Below are 18,663 nucleotides of genomic sequence, written 5' to 3'. Positions count from 1 at the left end.
TACATTTGGAGCCTCAGCTATAAAATGTTTAGCCATGTATACTCTTGAAAGTCATCAGCTGCTCAAATGTCCTAGCCATTTTAAAGAGATAGCACTTGTCTGAGGCATCATTGTCAGGTATCCAAAGTGTGGTGATGAGGATATTGGTATGACTGTGCATCTGAAATGCAATTAGCATAACCAAGACAAAGAGCATACGCAAAACTCCAGACTTTCTTTAGCCCTTCGGTAATGCTTCCCTTGCACTCTCTTTATCTCACCAGCCGCACCCTTCCCCTTTCCTAGCAGACACTGATCTGTTCTCTGTCAGTAAATATTAGTTTGCATCTGTGGAGGTCTGAGCAGATAATGTACTCTCTTTTGTGACTGGCTTCTTTCACTCAACATAATTATTTTGAGATTAAATCTTATTGTAGCATATATCATTCCTTATTATAATCAAGTAGTATTTCATTGCATGACTATATCATAGTTTGCTTATGATTCACCCATTGATGAGCATACAGCTTGCTTTTACTTTTTGCTATTGCAAATAAATTTTCTATGAGCAACTGTCTACAGATCTTTGTATGAACATATATATTCCTTTTGTTTGGGTAAATACCTAAGAATACAATGACTGGATCAAATGGTAACTGCATGTTTGAACTTTTTAAGAAGCTGCCAAACCATATGCAAAAGTGAATATTTCGATCAGCAGTTCAGATTCCTCTATATATCCAATTAAATTTAAATTCAATATTTTTAATTTTAGTCATTCAAATAGACGTGTAGTGATACATCATGCAATTTGAGTGGACATTTTTCTAACGACAAATGATATCAAACATCTTTTCTTGTGTGTATTCATATACCTTCTTTTGTCCTTTGAGTGACTTCAAATTTTTAGCATTTTTTCTGGGTTGTTTTCTTATTATTGAATTTTGAGAGTTCTTTATATATTTGTATAAGAGTATTTTGTATGACATGTGCCTTAAAATATTTTATCCAGTCTGTGGCAGAAAAGCACTTGATAAATGCAACATTTGTTCAGGCTAATAAATTTCAGCATACTAGAATAGAAGAGTCTTCCTCGATCCTAAAAAAAAATAGCATTTAAAAAGAAAACTAGAAATAGCATCATATCATTAACAAGATATTGAAATATTTTTCTCTAAGATCAGGAACAATATAGGGAGGTCTATTGTCATCACTTCTATTCAAAATTCTTCAGAGATTCCACATAATGCAATAAAGCAAAAATAAAAAGTAAAAAACCTTCATTCTGAAAAGGAAGTGTAAAACCATCTCTATTTACGGAAGACATGGTCATCTATATAGAAAATCATATGGAATCTGCATGAAAACTTTTATGGGCTGAAAAGTTCGTTGATTAAGGATACAGGCTATAAATATTAATTCACAAAAAAATCAATTAAATTTCTTTATATTAACAATAAACACTTACAAATTGACATTAAAATTCTACACTTTGAGAGGTCAAGATGGGAGGATTGCTCGACGCCAGGAGTTTGAAGACAGGAGTCCCAGGTCAGCCAGGGCAACATAGCAAGATCCTGTCTTTCATAAATTTTAAAAAATTAGCCAAGTGTGGTGATGCATGCCTGTAGTTCCAGCTACTCAGGTGGCTGAGGCAGAAAAATCGCTTGAACTCAGGAGGTCAAGGCTCCTATGAGCCATGATTGTGCCATTGAATTTCAACGTGGGCAACAGAGTGAGACCCTGTCTCAAAAATAAATAAATAAATAAAATTCCATAACATTTTCCAAAACATCATAGCATTAATTACTTAGGGATAAATCTGAATAAGACATGCAAAACCTGTACACTGAAAAAATAAGAAACATTGTTGATGTTTCTAAATTTCTTAAAAGCCTAAGTAATGGAAAAATATACTGTGATCATGAACTGGAAGATGCAATATTGTTAGGATACCATTTCTCTCAAATTTGATCTCTAGATTCAAGACAAAAACAATCAAAATCCCCGAAGGCATTTTTTTCTGAAATTTAAACTGGTTTAAAATGCACATGGAAATTCAAAGTACCCATAAACTCAGTTGTTAAAAAAGAAGGACAAAGTTGAAGCCATTCACTACTACATTTCAAGATTTATTATAAAGCTGCAGTAACCCAATCTATGTGGTATTGGCATGAAGAAAAACAAACAGATGAATGGGACACAATAAGGAGTTTAAAAATAGTCCCAGATGGTGTTCTAAACAGTGTAAAAGCAATTCATTGAAGAAATAGTAGTCTTCAAAAAATGTTGATAGGAAAATTGCTCATTCATATTAAATATAAAATACATTTATACCTTATACTACATAAAAATCAAATCAAAATTAATAATTTAATGGAAAACTTATAGCTATGAAACTTCTAGAAGAAAACATATATTAATTATTTTTGTGAAATTGAGTTAGGCAAAGACTTCTTAGACATAATAACAAAATTATATCATACTATCAAATACAATGACTATTAGGCTACTCCAAAATTAAAATTTTCTGCTCTCTTAAAATCACTCTTAAGAGAATAAAAAGGCAAGGAATAAATTGAAAAAAAAAACATTTATAAGTCAAATATTTGGAAAAAGAATTATACTGAGAATATATAAAAAAAAAACTCTAAAACTAAAACCTCAAAAATTAGAAAAGGACACATTTGAAACATTTTAGCAAATCATTTGAACAGATTTTCAAATTATTTTTGAAGATATATATCAAATCATTTTTGAACACATACATCACATATGGCAGATGAAAACATGTTCAACATCATTAGTCATTAGGTAAATAAACTTTAAACCAAAGTAAGTTACCACTATATACTTATCGAAATAACTAAAATTAAAGTGATTGATTATACCAAATATTGTCAAAAGTAGAGCAGTGAAACTCTCATAGACTGCTGGCGAAAATGTGAAATGGTACAACTATTTAGGAAAACAGTGTGTCAGTTTCTTAGAAATTTAAATGCATACCCATTATATGTCCCAGCTGTCCAACTCTCAGATAAGAAGAGTAGAAATATTGGAAGAGAAATGTAAACATCTGTTCATATAAAAGTTGTACATGAATGTTCAAAACATTTTGATCTGTTTAACAGGCAAAATTGGGGCCATCTCAGATTTCTATCAGCAGTGGGATGGGTGATGAACAAAATCTTTGGCAATTCCATACGTGGAACATCACCTAGGAATAAAATGGAATAAACTGTTACCATATACAACATCAAGGATGAATATCAAAGTAATAGTGCGAAGTGAAATAAATAGAAAAATAAGAAAAATAAAATAAATAGACTATATTCTATATAATTCCATCTATGTAAATGCAAACTAATACATCATGATAGATTAGTGGTTTCTAAGGGGTATTGGAGGAGGCTGGTAATTATAGTATTACTTCCTGTGGTATAGGGAGGACAAGAGAAAAGGCTTACAGTGGGGCCTCAGGAACATTTCAGATTTTTTGTGTTCACGTGTGTCAACTGTACTTTACAAAATCAATTTTTAAAATCCATCCAATATTGCTTTTTCCAAGATTCTGATGCAACATCCACAAACTAGGAATAACCTAAACTGGAACATATGGATAACTTACTGAGGAGGTGATAGTTAAGGCACAGCTCAGATGAAAATAAGGAATGATTCTGGAATTTTGACTTGGAGAGCATTCCAGTCATAGAGAAAAGCCAATCAATGGTATTAAGTTACAAAATAACTGGAGATATTTGAAGGAAAACAGAGTCAAATCTGGCCAGAATAGCTCTGACATTCAGACAGAGTGTTCGAAAATCAGGTGAGAGAAAAAACAGGACACATGGTTATTCCAATAAGCCTAATGAAGAGGTTACAGTTCATTGTCTAATGATTAATAAATCACTGAAAAAGTGAGAGCAAGGAAGTGGCATGATCAAATTTATGTTTGAAACTGAAATCTGACTGCAGTATAGGGAATATATTCTGAGATCAAGCCAGGTTTATAAGACTATCACAGAGTTAAAATGAATCTGGACTTAGCAAGGAATAGTTGATGTGGTAACAAGTGTAATGTCAGCATATCTTCTTATAATAAAGGCAATAAGATTTTGGGTCAATAAGGTATAGTATATGAAAGGACAGGTCACGAATTATTCAAGGTTTCTTGGACTGAGCAACTGAGTGAATGCCACTACTATTTTCTGAGATGTAAATCATCAGGAAAGAAGAAAGTTTGGAAGGTATTTAACAAAAAAAATAAAAAAAAAATAAAAATAAAAAAACTGCAAGCATTTCATTGTAGACATTAGGATGAAAACGCAGCTTCATCAGTTAAGATATGAGTCTAGAGTTCAGAAAAGAAGTTGGGGTTGGGATTGATCCCCAATGGTATTTGAAACCATTTGAAACCAGATTTGAAACCAGATTCAAAAAGAACGATAGGAAATAAGCGAAGGGAAGATGATAGGCCTTAGTTTAGAGCCCTAGAACAATACATGATTTATTAGGATCAGACAGAATAAATGAATCCATCAAAGGATGCTAAGAATGAGAAGAAGTTTAGGAAGAAATCTAGAAGAAAATATAATACCAAAAGCAAAGTTAAGGAATTATTAAGAAAAAAAGAAATATTAATGGAGGCAAATGCACATATCCACTTTAGGTTTTTCTGGAAACGAATTATTCCACTTAAATTACTGGTATCCAAACACACATAAGAATAAACATCAAATTAAATAAATGATAATTAGATACATAGGCATGTGTGACTTATGTCTATCCACTTTGGAGTCTCTCTAATGTATTGAATTCGGTTTTGTGCCCCAACCCAGATCTGCTCAACAATGCCACATTCTCTCCTCTCTCCTCGAACTCCCTACTTCTCCGTCCAAGACAGCTTATTTTTCTAGCTGAATGGGACAGCCTAATCCTAGAACAGGAAGCCCCTTATGAACAGGAATGAAACCAAATCCTAGAACAGGGAGTCTCCTGGCCGGGCGCGGTGGCTCAAGCCTGTAATCCCAGCACTTTGGGAGGCCGAGACGGGCGGATCACGAGGTCAGGAGATCGAGACCATCCTGGCTAACACGGTGAAACCCCATCTCTACTAAAAATACAAAAACTAGCCGGGCGAAGTGGCGGGCGCCTGTAGTCCCAGCTACTTGGGAGGCTGAGGCAGGAGAATGGTGTAAACCCGGGAGGCGGAGCTTGCAGTGAGCTGAGATCCGGCCACTGCACTCCAGTCCGGGCGACAGAGCGAGACTCTGCCTCAAAAAAAAAAAAAAAAAAAAAAAAACAGGGAGTCTCCTATGAACAATCTAGGCTGCTTCCATTGACAACAAAACAAAACAAAAAGTTTCCACACAAAGCCCCAGTTAATAAGAAGAAACTTCCCTGCTGGCATATGGGCATTGGACCTGTAGAACTATTATCTTCCTCAAGGCTTGTAAGGAAAGACTGCATACAAATTTGAAATGCATAGGAATTCATGCCACATAAGGAATGATTTTGCTCAAGGAAAGACAGAGATGGGAAGGAGTTGGTAGTTTAAATTGCCTAACTTTTCTCCTGCTCCATATGGCAGACTATTTGAGCTATAGTAGTAGCTCTGACAGGACTGATAAGTATGTTCTCTGTGATACGGTGGCCAGCCAAGAAATGCAGTCCTTTGGATTTGCTCTCCATTTTTTGGAATCTCTATTCTTTGTTCCCTTCATGTCTCTACAGTTGTGCTACCCATCTCCACAAGTGATACTATTTCAGTTTTTGCCTTAACCTCTTGTATTCTTGGTAACCTAAGCTAAGAGACCTGAGAAAATAGTGATTTTTTTTTCCTTTGTCTCTGTCATGTGTATGCCACCAAAATGCAACGTTAAAATATCACCTGAGCTTACTCGTGTCTGAGATACTAGAGGCTCCCACAACTACTTCTTCATTTTTGTTACGTCAATGTAAACAGTAAATCATGTGGTTATATATTCTCCCTGTTAGGCTACCTCTGGTCCATAACAGCTACTTAAAAGAAAAACCCACACGTAAAAAGCTTGAACTGAAAAAGCACTTTTCCCTACTGCATGGATAAGAGTTCAGCAAAATCTGGGAGCCTCGTACTTTGATTATTCTCCTTGTCCTAATCATTGTAGAGAATGTAACATCTTAGTTCTGAAGCCTCTATAGTATACATTGTGACTAGACGTCTCTACAAAAACTGGTCTCACTTCCCTAAGAAATGTATGTGAGTCTTATTCCAGATATACATTTACCATTTCTGGTCATTCTTCTCACTTTGTCCTCTCTTTGCCTTATGAATTCTCATCCACTTAAAACTATGAACCTGTATCTAAACCCCAGGGGATATCATGCATATTAAATTGTATGGCTGTGAGTACAAAACTAAGTTTTAATCTTGAGTTATTTCCGTAAAATAGAGAAAACTGACTCATATTATTTTGAGAACACAGATATAGTTTTAACACTATTATCTCCTTTAAGACACATAGTACAATATTAATATAACCTGTCACAAGATAACTTTGTTATTTTTATCATAACATATACAATCAATAAAGGATCAAATTTTATTTTCTAAGCCATACATTAGACTTGCTCTGCTTTAAAAGAACCTTGAGTTTCAGGGATCATGACTGTGTCATAGCTCTAGGAAATTTTATATTAGGGTTTATGACACGGCATAATGAGAAAAGCATAAAGAGTATTTCCGGTACATTAAAATCATTCCAGCATGGTTCAAGACACTATTTCAATCTGTGTGATTTATTCAAAGCTTGTAATTTAATCTTTTTGGGGGACATTATACCACTTCAGTGTTCACTTATAAAATATTAGCATTTGGTTAGTAGCAGTGAACTAGATTTATAGCATAGAAAATATCCCAACTGATGACAAATAATAGAAAAAAGAGATTAGATATAGGTAGTTAAACTTTATGAAGTTTTTCATTTGAAACCTTGGATTGATTTTTAGAAGAATATTAAAAAGTAGAGCAAAGACCCTCTATAACTTTTACATTGGGTTTAAAAATAATTATTTTTTCTTAATAAAATTTGACAGACTTGGCTATGAGTTCACTAAATCTTGATCAATAAAATTATATATATATATAGAGAGAGAGAGAGTTTCTGTGTGCATGTATTTTTTCTTTGCAAGTGTTTATTCAATCATTTTAGCTTAGTGTATAATAAAAAATTTTGTTGATATTTCTGACTTTTCTATTTTTTAATGCCATAAAATAGTTTGATAGCGTGAGTTAGGAGTCAGCTTGATACCTGAGAAATATATTGTGGCACAAGAGGGCATCAATATAAGACAGAATGAAAATGTAATTAAATCAACACACCTCCCTTCCTTAGGTTATGTGAAATTTGAAGATATATAGTGTTTTTTTTTTTTACATTTATTTAAAAAGTTACATTGAGATCATTGTAGATTCAAATGCAATTATAATGAATAATACATATAGTACCCATATGCCATATGCTCAATTTCCCCAGTGGTACCTGCAATAACTTGCACAATAATAAAACAGTTGGAAAACTGACATTGATAAAATCTACCAAACATATTCAGATTTTACTAGTTTTATATGCACTCATTTTCTTATGTGCATATAACTTAGTTTTATGCATTTTATTACGTGTGTAGTGTCTTGTATCCACCACTACAGTTAAGATACAGAAAGTCTTCTCACAAAAGCCCTCATGCTGTTTCATAGCCATAACCACCTTCTTCCTGTTCTTCAGCAAACCTTGTCAACCACTAATCTCTTCTCCATCTCTATAATTTTGTCATTTCTAGATTGCTATATAAATGGAATCATAAAATATGTAGCCTTTTGAGATTGTTGTTTTTTATAATCATTATAGTTTAGCTCATTTGTAATCAATCCAAGTTGTGTGTCTTAGTTATTTTTTCCATGGTGTGGATATACTAGTTTGTTTCATCATTCATCTACTGAAGGACATTTCAATTGTTTCCAGTGTTTGGCTATTATGAATGAAGCTGCTATGAACATACATGTACAGGTTTTTGTTTGAATATAAGTTACCATTACCTGGGATACATTTACAAGAGTGTAGTTGCTGGGTCTAAGGTAAGTACATATTTACTTTTGTAAGAAATTATAATGTTCTTTTTCTGAGTAGCTGTACAAATTTACCTTTCCATCAGAAAAAGATGACTGATTCAATTTCTCCAAATTATTATCAACATTTGATGTTTTTGCTATTTAAAAATTGTAGCCATTCTGATAAATGTGTAGTAATATCTCTTCGTGGCTTTAATTTAGCTTTCCCTGAGAGATAATTACGTTAAATATATTTTCATGGGCTTATTTGTGACCAATATATGCTCTTTAGTGAAATTTGCTTTTTTCCCCCAATTTTTAATTGAATTGCTTGTTTTTTTGTTTGTTTGTTTGTTTTAAATCATTGAATTGGAGAAGTATTTGTGTAACATACATTCTACTTCTTTGTCTTATATGTGGTTTGAAAATATTGCCTCTCACTCTGTAGCTTGTCTTCCAATCTTCTTAAAATCTTTTGCAGAGCCAAAGTTTTTTTTAAATTTCAACAAGATCCAGTTTATTAATATCTGCTTTTATGTTTTATGCTTTGGGTGTCAAATCTAAAAACTCTTCTCCTAGTCCTAGATCCTGATGATTTCCTTCTATGTTATTGTCTAGAAGTTTTGCAGTTTTATGTTTTATATTTAAATCCATGATCCATTTTGAGTTGATTTTTGTATAAGAGGGGTGGTTCCTATATTAAAAAGTCCATATTTTTTTAAAATTTTTACTTTAAAGCTTTAATTTTAAAGAAATATTTTAAAATTTCCAATGAAAGGGCTTTAAATTTTGTATTAATTTCTAGATTCATCATATGATGATCAAAGAGTGATATTTACATTTTTAACTTATGTATCTTAATTTTATTTTTAGTATAATTTTTTGCCTAATTTTGTGATTGCTTCCTGTATATACAGCTAGGAAATGGTAGAATATAGATGAAATCCCAAGAAACAAATCTGTAAAATCGGAACTCTTAAGCATTATACTATACTGCATACTAAAAAAATCCACAAGTATATTGTTCAACTATTTAAAAAATAAGATCTATATATCTACATGTTGGTGCAAAAGTTAATTGTGGTTTTTGCCATTACTTTTAATTGCAAAACCTGGAAATACTTTTGCACCAATCTAAATCATCATCATCTATCTTTGTATTTATTTATCTGTCAGTTGGGAGGAATGTATTTTGTATTACTGTCAGTAAAATTAAAAGAAAAGTGTAATGTGTATAGTTTTTTTTTATTTTTATATAATATGTAGGTGCGTGTGTGTATGTATGTTTGCTTGAGCAGAGAAAAATGATTTTAAAGATATATATTAAGGAATAAACAGGGATTACTTGGTTGAGTAGTAGAAATGGAAATTGGAGGATAAGAAAAATGATTCATTTTTAAAAGAATTTTCTCATTTTAATGTATTATAGCATTGTCTGTTATAGTATTTATTTGATTTTTTTAAGAATCAATAAAGTGGAAAACAAAACAAATCACACTATCACTGATTTATTTAAAATAACAGCATTAAATTGCCTTATCTACATATTTTTCCTAGAATTAAACAATTTAAGGCCTGAAAAGAGTCTTATTGTGTTCTCTTCCTTACATATCTTAAAGTTAAAATGATAAGTTTTGAACCCTTTCTTACATTTTACTCTGTCAACTAGATAATTTCTACACTAAATTATAATATGTGTTTTGTATTACATTTAATACAAACTACCGCTGTTTATACTATAGTTAAAGCTTGGAAGGATACATAATTTATACATTTAGAGTACTTTCTTTTTTAAAAAATTAAAGTTCCAGAATACATGTGCAGAACGGTGCAGGTTTTTTGCATAGGTATACATGTGACATGGTGGTTTGCCGCACCTACTAACCCATCCTGTAGGTTCCCACCCTCACCCCCTACCCTCCAACAGGCCCTGGTATGTGTTGTTTCACTCCCTGTGTCCGTGTGTTCTCATTCTGGAATTTCCACTTATGAGTGAGAACATGTGGTATTTGGTTTTCTGTTCCTGTGTTAGTTCGCTAAGGATAATGGCTTCCAGCCTCATCCACATCCCTGTAAAGGACATTATCTCATGGCTACATAGTATTCCATGGAGTATATGTACTGCATTTTCTTATCCAGTCTATCATTAATGGGCATTTGGGTTGGTTCCATGTCTTTACTATTGTAAATACTTCTACAATAGACATATGTGTGCATGTGTCTTTATAGCAGAATGATTTATATTCCTTTAACCAACCCAGTGCCCCTCAACCAATGAATGGATAAATAAAAATATACATATATATATATTTTATTTTTCTATATATAGATATATCCCATGGAATACTACTCAGCAATAAAAAAAGAATGAAATAATGTCTTCTGCAGAGACTTACATGGAATTGGAAGTCATAATCCTAAGTGAACTAGCTCAGGAATGCAAAGCCAAATCCCACATGTACTCACTTGTAAGTGTGAGTTAAGCTATAGGTATGCAAAGGCATAGAGTGGTATGATGAACATTGGAGACCCAGAAGACAGGAGAATGAATGAAAGGAGGGTGAATAAATTTTTTAACAAATTATACATCGGACAGAATGTACACTACTCAGGTGACAGGTGCAATAAAATCTCAGATTTAACCACTCTATGATTCAACAGATTTCACCACTGTATGATTCAACCACTTTACCAAAAAACACTTGTGCCTCCAAAGCTATTGAAACAAACCAAAAAAAAAAAAAAAAAAAAAAAATTAAAAACAGTCTCCTAGAGGTTCTTAAGAGCTTTTGCACATCCAATAGTACTTTGAAATGGTGTGTGTGCACACACACAGACACACACACACACACATAAGATTTCATGTTCAACTAATCTTGAGAATGGTGTATATTGTATTTCCACATTGACTCACAATACTGTCTCCCATACTAAAAATTTTGAGAAGTCTTCTAGGAATGACATGTTTTTTTTTTTTTTCTTTTCCTTTTACTAAAATTGTATAAATCTGTTTTTTGCAAATATTCAATAGTAATCTTTTTAATAAAGTAACAAACTGAGCAAATGCCATAGTAAATATATTTTGCAAAAGCTATATCAACATTTTGAGCATGTTTTTATTTGGCATATATTTTTAATATACCTCTTAAATAAATTCAAACATTTGCTGAAATTATACTTTTGTTTTTTGAATAAAGAAATGAAAATAAGGCCACTATATCATGGCCTTATACAAATGTGATATCATCTAGACTAACTTGCTCCATGATATTTAATATGGTTGGGATTTGTGTACCCACATAAATCTTAGGACAAATTGTAATCTCCAATGTTAAACAGAGGGGCCTACTCGGAGGTGATTCAATCATGGGGATAGATTTTCCCTTTGCTGTTCTCATGACAGTGAGTGAGCTCTCACAAGATCTGGTTGCTTAAAAGTATGTAGCACCTCCCTCTTTGCTCTCTCTCCCTCTTCCTTTGGCCATGTAAGATGTACCCCCTTCTTCTTCACCTTGAACCATGATTGTGTTTCCTGAGGCCTCAAAAGTCATGCTTTCTGTTCAGCCTGTGAAACTATGAGTCAATTAAACCTTTTTTTTTTTTTTTTTTTTTTTTTACAAATTACCCAGTCTTAGGTAGTTCTTTATAGCAATGTGAGAACGGACTAATACAAAAAAATTAGTACCAAGAAGTGGGGCATTGCTATAAAAATACCTGGAAATATGGAAGTGACTTTGGAACTGTGTAATAGGCAGAGAGGTTGGGAGAGTTTGGACGCAGCAGACCAGGAAGATATGGGAAAGTTTGGAACTTCCTAGAGACTTGTTAAATTGTTGTGATCAAAATGTTGATAAGTATATGGATACTGAAGTTCAGGCTGAGGTGGTCTCAGATGGAAATAGGGAATTTATTGGGAATTGGAGTAAAGATCACTCTTGCTATGTTTTAGCAAACAGACTTGCAGCATTGTTCTCCTGCTCTAGGATCTACAAAACTTTGTACTTAGGAGTGATGATTTAGAGTATCTGGTGGAAGAAATTTCTAAGCAGAAAAGTGTTCAAGAGGTGGCCTTTCTGCTTCTAACAATGTATGCTCATATATATGAGCAAAGAGATTATTTTAAACTGGAACTTATATTTAAAGGGAAGCAGAGTATAAACGTTTAGAAAATTTGCAGCATGACCATGTGGTGGAAAAGAAAAACCCACTTTCTGGTGAGAAATTAAAGCTTGCTGCAGAAATTTGCATAAGAGGAACCAAATGTGCATAGCCAAGACAAGAGGGGAAATGACTGGAATGTATTTTAGAGAACTTTGTGGTTGCTGCTTCCACCACAGGCCCAGAGGACTAGGAGGAAAGAATGGTTTAGTGGGCTGGGCCCAAGACCCTGCTGTCCTGTGCAACCTTAGGATACTGCTCCCAGCATTCTAGCCACTCCAGCTCCAGCTGTGACAAAAAGGACCCCAGATAAGTTTCAGGCTGCTCCAGAGGATGCAAGTCGTAAGCTTTGGTGGCTACCATATAGTGGTAAGCCTGGGGGTGCACAGAGGGATAGAATTGAGGCTTGGAATCCTCTACCTAGATTTCAGGGGATGTATGAAAATGCCTGGATGTCCAGGTAGATTTCTATTGCAGGGTCAGAGTCCTCGTGGAGAACCTCTACTAGTGAAGTATGGAGAAGAAATGTGGGGTTGGCACCAACAGAGTCCCCAATAGGGCACTGCTTGTGGAACTTTGAGAAAAAGACCACCATCCTCCACATGCCAGAATGGTAGATCGACCAACAGCTTGCACAGTGCACCTTGAAAAGCCACAGGAACTCAACGCCAGCCAGTGAAAGCAGCCAAGGGAGATTTTTCCTCCAGACACACAGCGGCTGAGAGGCCCAAGACCCTGGGAGGCCCCTCGTCTCATCAGTGTGGCCTGGATGTGAAACATGAAGTAAAAGGAGATGCTTTTCAGAGTTTTAAGAATTATTGACTGCCCTGCTGGGTTTTAGACTTGCATGGGGCCTGTAGCTCTTTTGTTTTGGCTGATTTCTCCCTTCTGGAACAGGTGTATTTATGCAATGCCTGTATCCCCATTGTATCTTGGAAGTAACTAACTTGTTTTTGATTTTACAGGCTCATAAGTGAAGGGACTTGCCTTATCTCAGATGAGACTTTGGACTGTGGACTTTTAATTTAATGCTGAAATGAGTTGAGATTTGGGGTACTGTTGAGAAGGGATGATTGTATTTTGTAATATGAGAAGGACATGAGATTTTGGAGGGGCTGGGGGAGAATGATATGGTTTAGATTTGTATCTCCACCCAAATCTCATATCAAATTGTAATCCCCAATGTTGAAGGAGTGGCCTGGTGGGAGGTGATTGAATCATGGGGTAGATTTCCCCCTTCCTGTTCTTATAATAGTGAATAAGTTCTCATGAGGACTGGTTGTTTAAAAGTGTGCAGCAAGTACTTCCCTCTGTGCTTTCTCACCCTCCTTCTCCAGCCATGTAAGATGTGCCTCCTTTCTATACCAGCATCTAATTTTATAGATTCTAGATAAATATTTAGGAGATGTGGACTTATCTCTGTATGTTTTAAGATCTTGTTATAATGCCAAAGTATGGTCATCTGCATAGAAGTATCATTTTGTATGATTCAGTTATGTAGTCTTTACTATATTTATTTATTTTGAAATCCATCTACCTCTATCTATTTATCTCTCTATCTGTCTACATACCTACCTATCTTCCCATCTGTCTGTCTACCTATCTATCTTGCTTTGTTGCCCAGGCTGGAGTGCAGTAGTGTCATTATAACTGGCTGCAAATGGAAACTGCCAGGCTCAAGTGATCCTCCTAGCTCAGCCTTCTGAGTAGCTGTGACTACAGGCATGAAACACCATGCCCAGCTAATTTCTTAATTTACTATCTTTTTTTTTTTTTTTTTTTGGTACAGAGAGGATTCTGCTGTGTTGTTCAGATTTGTCTCAGACTCCTGAGCTAAAGTGATCCTCCCACCTTGGCCTTCTAAAGTGCTAGGATTACAGGCATGAGCCGCTGCATCTGGCTCTTGGTTTTATAAATTTTAGTATTGCTCTTTCAGCTATTCAATAGTATGAAATTAGATTTTTTAAATGCAAACTATGAGAAAGTTCATAATTTTTTTTAAAAACCCACTGCCTCCTTCCTTTTTGTTATTGTAAAAGCAGCCCCATACTTCTAAGATGTCAGTATATTATCTTAGCTGTGGATGGATAGTTCATACTTTTTTTGTCTAATTAGATGTTTTCATATCAGTGTTAAAGAGCTGACTTGTCAAAAATGAAACTCAAAATTAGCACAAGAGAAAAAAACTATCTTAGACTGGTTTCTAAGAGAAGCTTGCTAATAATTAGAATTAAGGACGATTTTATAGATTAAATTTATTGTGTATAAAAATTCTAGTGTATATAGTAAATTACAGTTTGAAGTAATTAATCTATTTCTCCTTATCACAAGAGGTTATAACATATCAAAAGTAAGCCATCTAAATATGTGCTTTGAATAGATTGCAGAGGAATATTTTATTCAACAAAAACATTGAAAAGCAACTGAGTAAAGGATAAACATTGTCTCAGAAGATGTGTATTAGTCTATAAATTTAAATTATTTATTTCAATTGGATTAATCTAATTTCTTTCTATCTCCTCTTTACCAACATTATAAATTTAAAGTGCATGTAACTCTCTTTATGTGATGAATTACATTTATTGATTTATGTGTGTTGAACCACCTTGCATCCCAGGAATAAAGCCTACTTGGTCATGGTGAATTAACTTTTTGATGTGCTCCTGGATTTGAGTTGCTAGTATTTTGTTGAGGATGTTTGCATCTACACATCAGGGATATCGGCCTGTAGTTTTCATTTTGCGTGATGTCATTAGCAGATTTTGGTATCAGGATAAGGCTTGCTTCATAAAATTAGTTAGACAGGAGTCCCTCTTCCTCAATTTTTTAGAATAGTTTCAATAGGATTGGTACCAGCTCAGATGCAGAAAAAACTTTCAGTAAAATCCAACATTTCTTCATGATAAAAACTCTCAATGAACTAGGCATGGAAGGAACATACCTCAAAATAGTAACAGTAATCTATGACAAACTGCCATCCAACATCATGAGTGGGCACAAACTGAAAGCATTTCTGTTGAAAACTGGAAAAAGATAAGAATGCCGAGTCTCACCACTCTTATTCAACTTAGTACTAGAAATCCTAACCAGAACAATCAGGCAAGAGAAAGAAAGCAAAAGCATCTAAACAGAAAAATAAATCAAATGATCTCTCTTTGCTGATGATATAATTCTATAACCAGAAAACCCTAAACATTTCATCAAAAGACTCCTAGAACTAATAAACGACTTCAGTAAAGTTTCAGGATACAAAATTCATGCACAAAAAGTAGCAGCATTTCTACACACCAATAACGTTCAAGCTGAAAGCCAAATTAAGAATGCAATTCCATTTACAATAACCACACACACACAAATAAAATACCTAGGAATATGTCTAACCCAGGAGGTGGAAAAAAAAAATCTCTCCAAGGAGAACTATAAAACATTACTAAAAGAAATCAGAGATGACACAACAAATGGAAAACATTCCATGCTCATGGACAGTAAGAATCAATTCTGTTAAAATGACCATGATGCCCAAAGCGGTTCATATCCAACACACTTCTTATCAAACTACCAATGCTATTCATCACAGAATTAGAAAAAAAAGTATTTTAAAATTCATATTGAGCCAAAGAGCCTGAATTATCAAAGCAATTCTAAGCAAAAAGAACAAACACCGCATGTTCTCACTCATAGGTGGGAACTGAACAATGAGATCACTTGGACTCGGGAAGGGGAGCATCGCACACTAGGGCCTATCATGGGGAGGGGGGAGGAGGGAGGGATTGCATTGGGGAGTTATACATGATATAAACGTCATGCACATGTACCCTAGAACTTAAAGTATAATAAAAAAAAAAAAAAGAAATTTTACTAATACAAACATACACATATATTGGAAAAATTTAGGATTTTAGAGAAAACACTAACAGTAAAGTATAAAGAAAATTTAAAAAAATAAAAAAAATAAAAAAAAGAACAAAGCTAGAGGCATCCCAACACCTGATTTCAAACAATACTACGAGGCTATAGTAAGCAAAACTTCATAATAATGGTACAAAAACAGACACGTGGTTCAATGGAACAGAATAAAGAACCCAGAAATAAAGCCTCACACCTACATACATCTGATATATGACAAAATTGACAAACATATGCGACAAGATTACCTATTCAATAAATGGTGCTGAAAATACTTCCTAGGCACATGCAGAAGGATAAAACTGAGCGACTACATTTCACCATATGCAAAAATTAATTAGAATACATTAAATAATTTAAATATAAGACCTAAACTATAGAAATCCTTGATGAAAACCTATGAAATGTCATTCTGGAAGTAGGCCTTGGGAAATCATTTATGACTAACACCTCAAAAGCAATTGCAACAAAAACAAAAATTGACAAGTGGTACCCAATTAAAATGAAGAGTTTCTGCACAGCAAAAGAACTCAACAGAGTAAACAGACAACCTAAAGAACGGTGAAAATATTCACCAACTATGCATCAACAAGCAAAAAACAAATAACTCCATTCAAATGTAGGTAAAGGACATGAACAGACACTTCTCTAAGGAAGACATACCTGTGGCCAACAAACAAATGAAAAAATGTTCCACATCACTAATCATCAGAGAAATGCAAATAAAAACTACAATAAGATACCCGAGATGTCATACCAGTCAGACTGGCTATTATTAAAAAGTTAAAAACAATAGATGTTGTCAAGCTTGTGGAGATAAGGGAATGCTTATACACTGTTGATCAGACTGTAAGTTAGTTCAGCCACTGTGGGAAGTAGTTTGGAGATTTCTCAAAGGACTAGAAACAGAACTACCATTTGACCCAGCCATCTTATTACTGGATATATACTAAAAAAAATAGAAATTGTTCTACGAAAAGGACAAATGCACTGCTATGTTCATTGCAGTGCTTTTCACAATGTCAATGACTTGGAATTAACTCAGCTCCCCATTAACAGCGTATTGTATAAAGAAAATATGGTGTGTTCACACCATGGAATATATATGCAGCCATGAAAAAGAAAACGTGGCACATTTACAACATGGAATACTATGCAGCCATAAAAACTCTGTTCTTTGCCGCAGCATAGATGCGGCTGGAGGCCATTATCATAAGCAAGACAGAAACTGAAAACCAAATACTGCATGTTCTTATGTATAAGTGGGAGTCAAATATTGGATACACATGGGCGTAAAGTTGCGAACAATAGACACTGGGCACTACTATAAGGAGGAGGGAGATAATGAGAGAAGGGCTGAAAACTACCTGGGTGATGAGATCAATCATAGCCCAAACCTCATGCAATAAACTTAAGTAACAAACCTCCACATGTAGCCTCAAATTTAAAATAAAAGTTGAATTTTCATTCTAAAAACAATGAAGTCCAAGGCTGGGTGGCTCACGTCTGCCCAGCGCTTTGGGAGGCCGAGGTGGGGGAATCAAATGAGGTCAGGAGTTTGAAACCAGCCTGGCCAACATGGCGAAACCCCATCTCTATAAAAAAATAAGCTGGGTGTGGTGGCGCACGCCTGTAGTCCCAGCTACTCAGGAGGTTGAGACACGAGAATTGCTTGAATCCGGGAGGCAGAAGTAGCAGTGAGCCAAGATCTTGCCACTGCACTCCAGCCTAGGTGGCAGAGTGAAACCCTGTGTTAAATAATAACAATAAAGTCCATATGACTGGAATAAAAAAGGGGGAGAATGGGAGAAAATTAAATGGCTCCACCAATGGTGCTGATGCCTAACTGACAATAAAACCTTCCTTAGTCTCAATTTTGAACTAGTAACCCTTAGCTTAAAGCTCTTTTGAGAAACAACTCCAACCTACTTATTATTTTATTTGTTTTAAATGTTTTATTTTATTTTAAATGAAGGGATATATTTACTTAATGTCAGATACATTCATGTACCACATAATGATGTTTCGGTCAACATATACTACTGTGGATCTCATATATTACAGTAGTCTCATAAGATTATAATGGAACTAGAAAATTCCTATTGCCTAGTGACATTATGACATCATGACATCATAGCTGTCACAAGGTCATAGTGCAAAGCATTACTCACGTTTGTAGTGATGCTGGTGCAAACAACCCTACAGCACTGCCAGTCCTATAAAAGCATTGTATACAACGATTATGTACAGTACATAGTACTCAAATATGATAATAGGTATGTTACAGGTTTGTGTATTTACTGTCGCATACTTTTTATTGTTATATTAGAGTGTATTCGTACTTATACAAAATTAATTGTATAACACCTTCAGGTATATACTCCAGGGGGTATTCCAGAAGAAGGCATTGTTGCTATAGGAGATGACAACTCCAAGCTTGTTATTGCCCCTGAAAAATCTTTCAGTAGACCAAGATGTGGAGGTGGAAGACAATGATATTGGTAATCCTGAACTTTTGTAGGCTTAGGCTG

Source organism: Trachypithecus francoisi, unplaced genomic scaffold (assembly GCF_009764315.1).
Source record: "Trachypithecus francoisi isolate TF-2019V2 unplaced genomic scaffold, Tfra_2.0 Lachesis_group11, whole genome shotgun sequence".
Classification (NCBI taxonomy): domain Eukaryota; kingdom Metazoa; phylum Chordata; class Mammalia; order Primates; family Cercopithecidae; genus Trachypithecus; species Trachypithecus francoisi.
Note: the sequence above shows the minus strand (reverse complement) of the source record.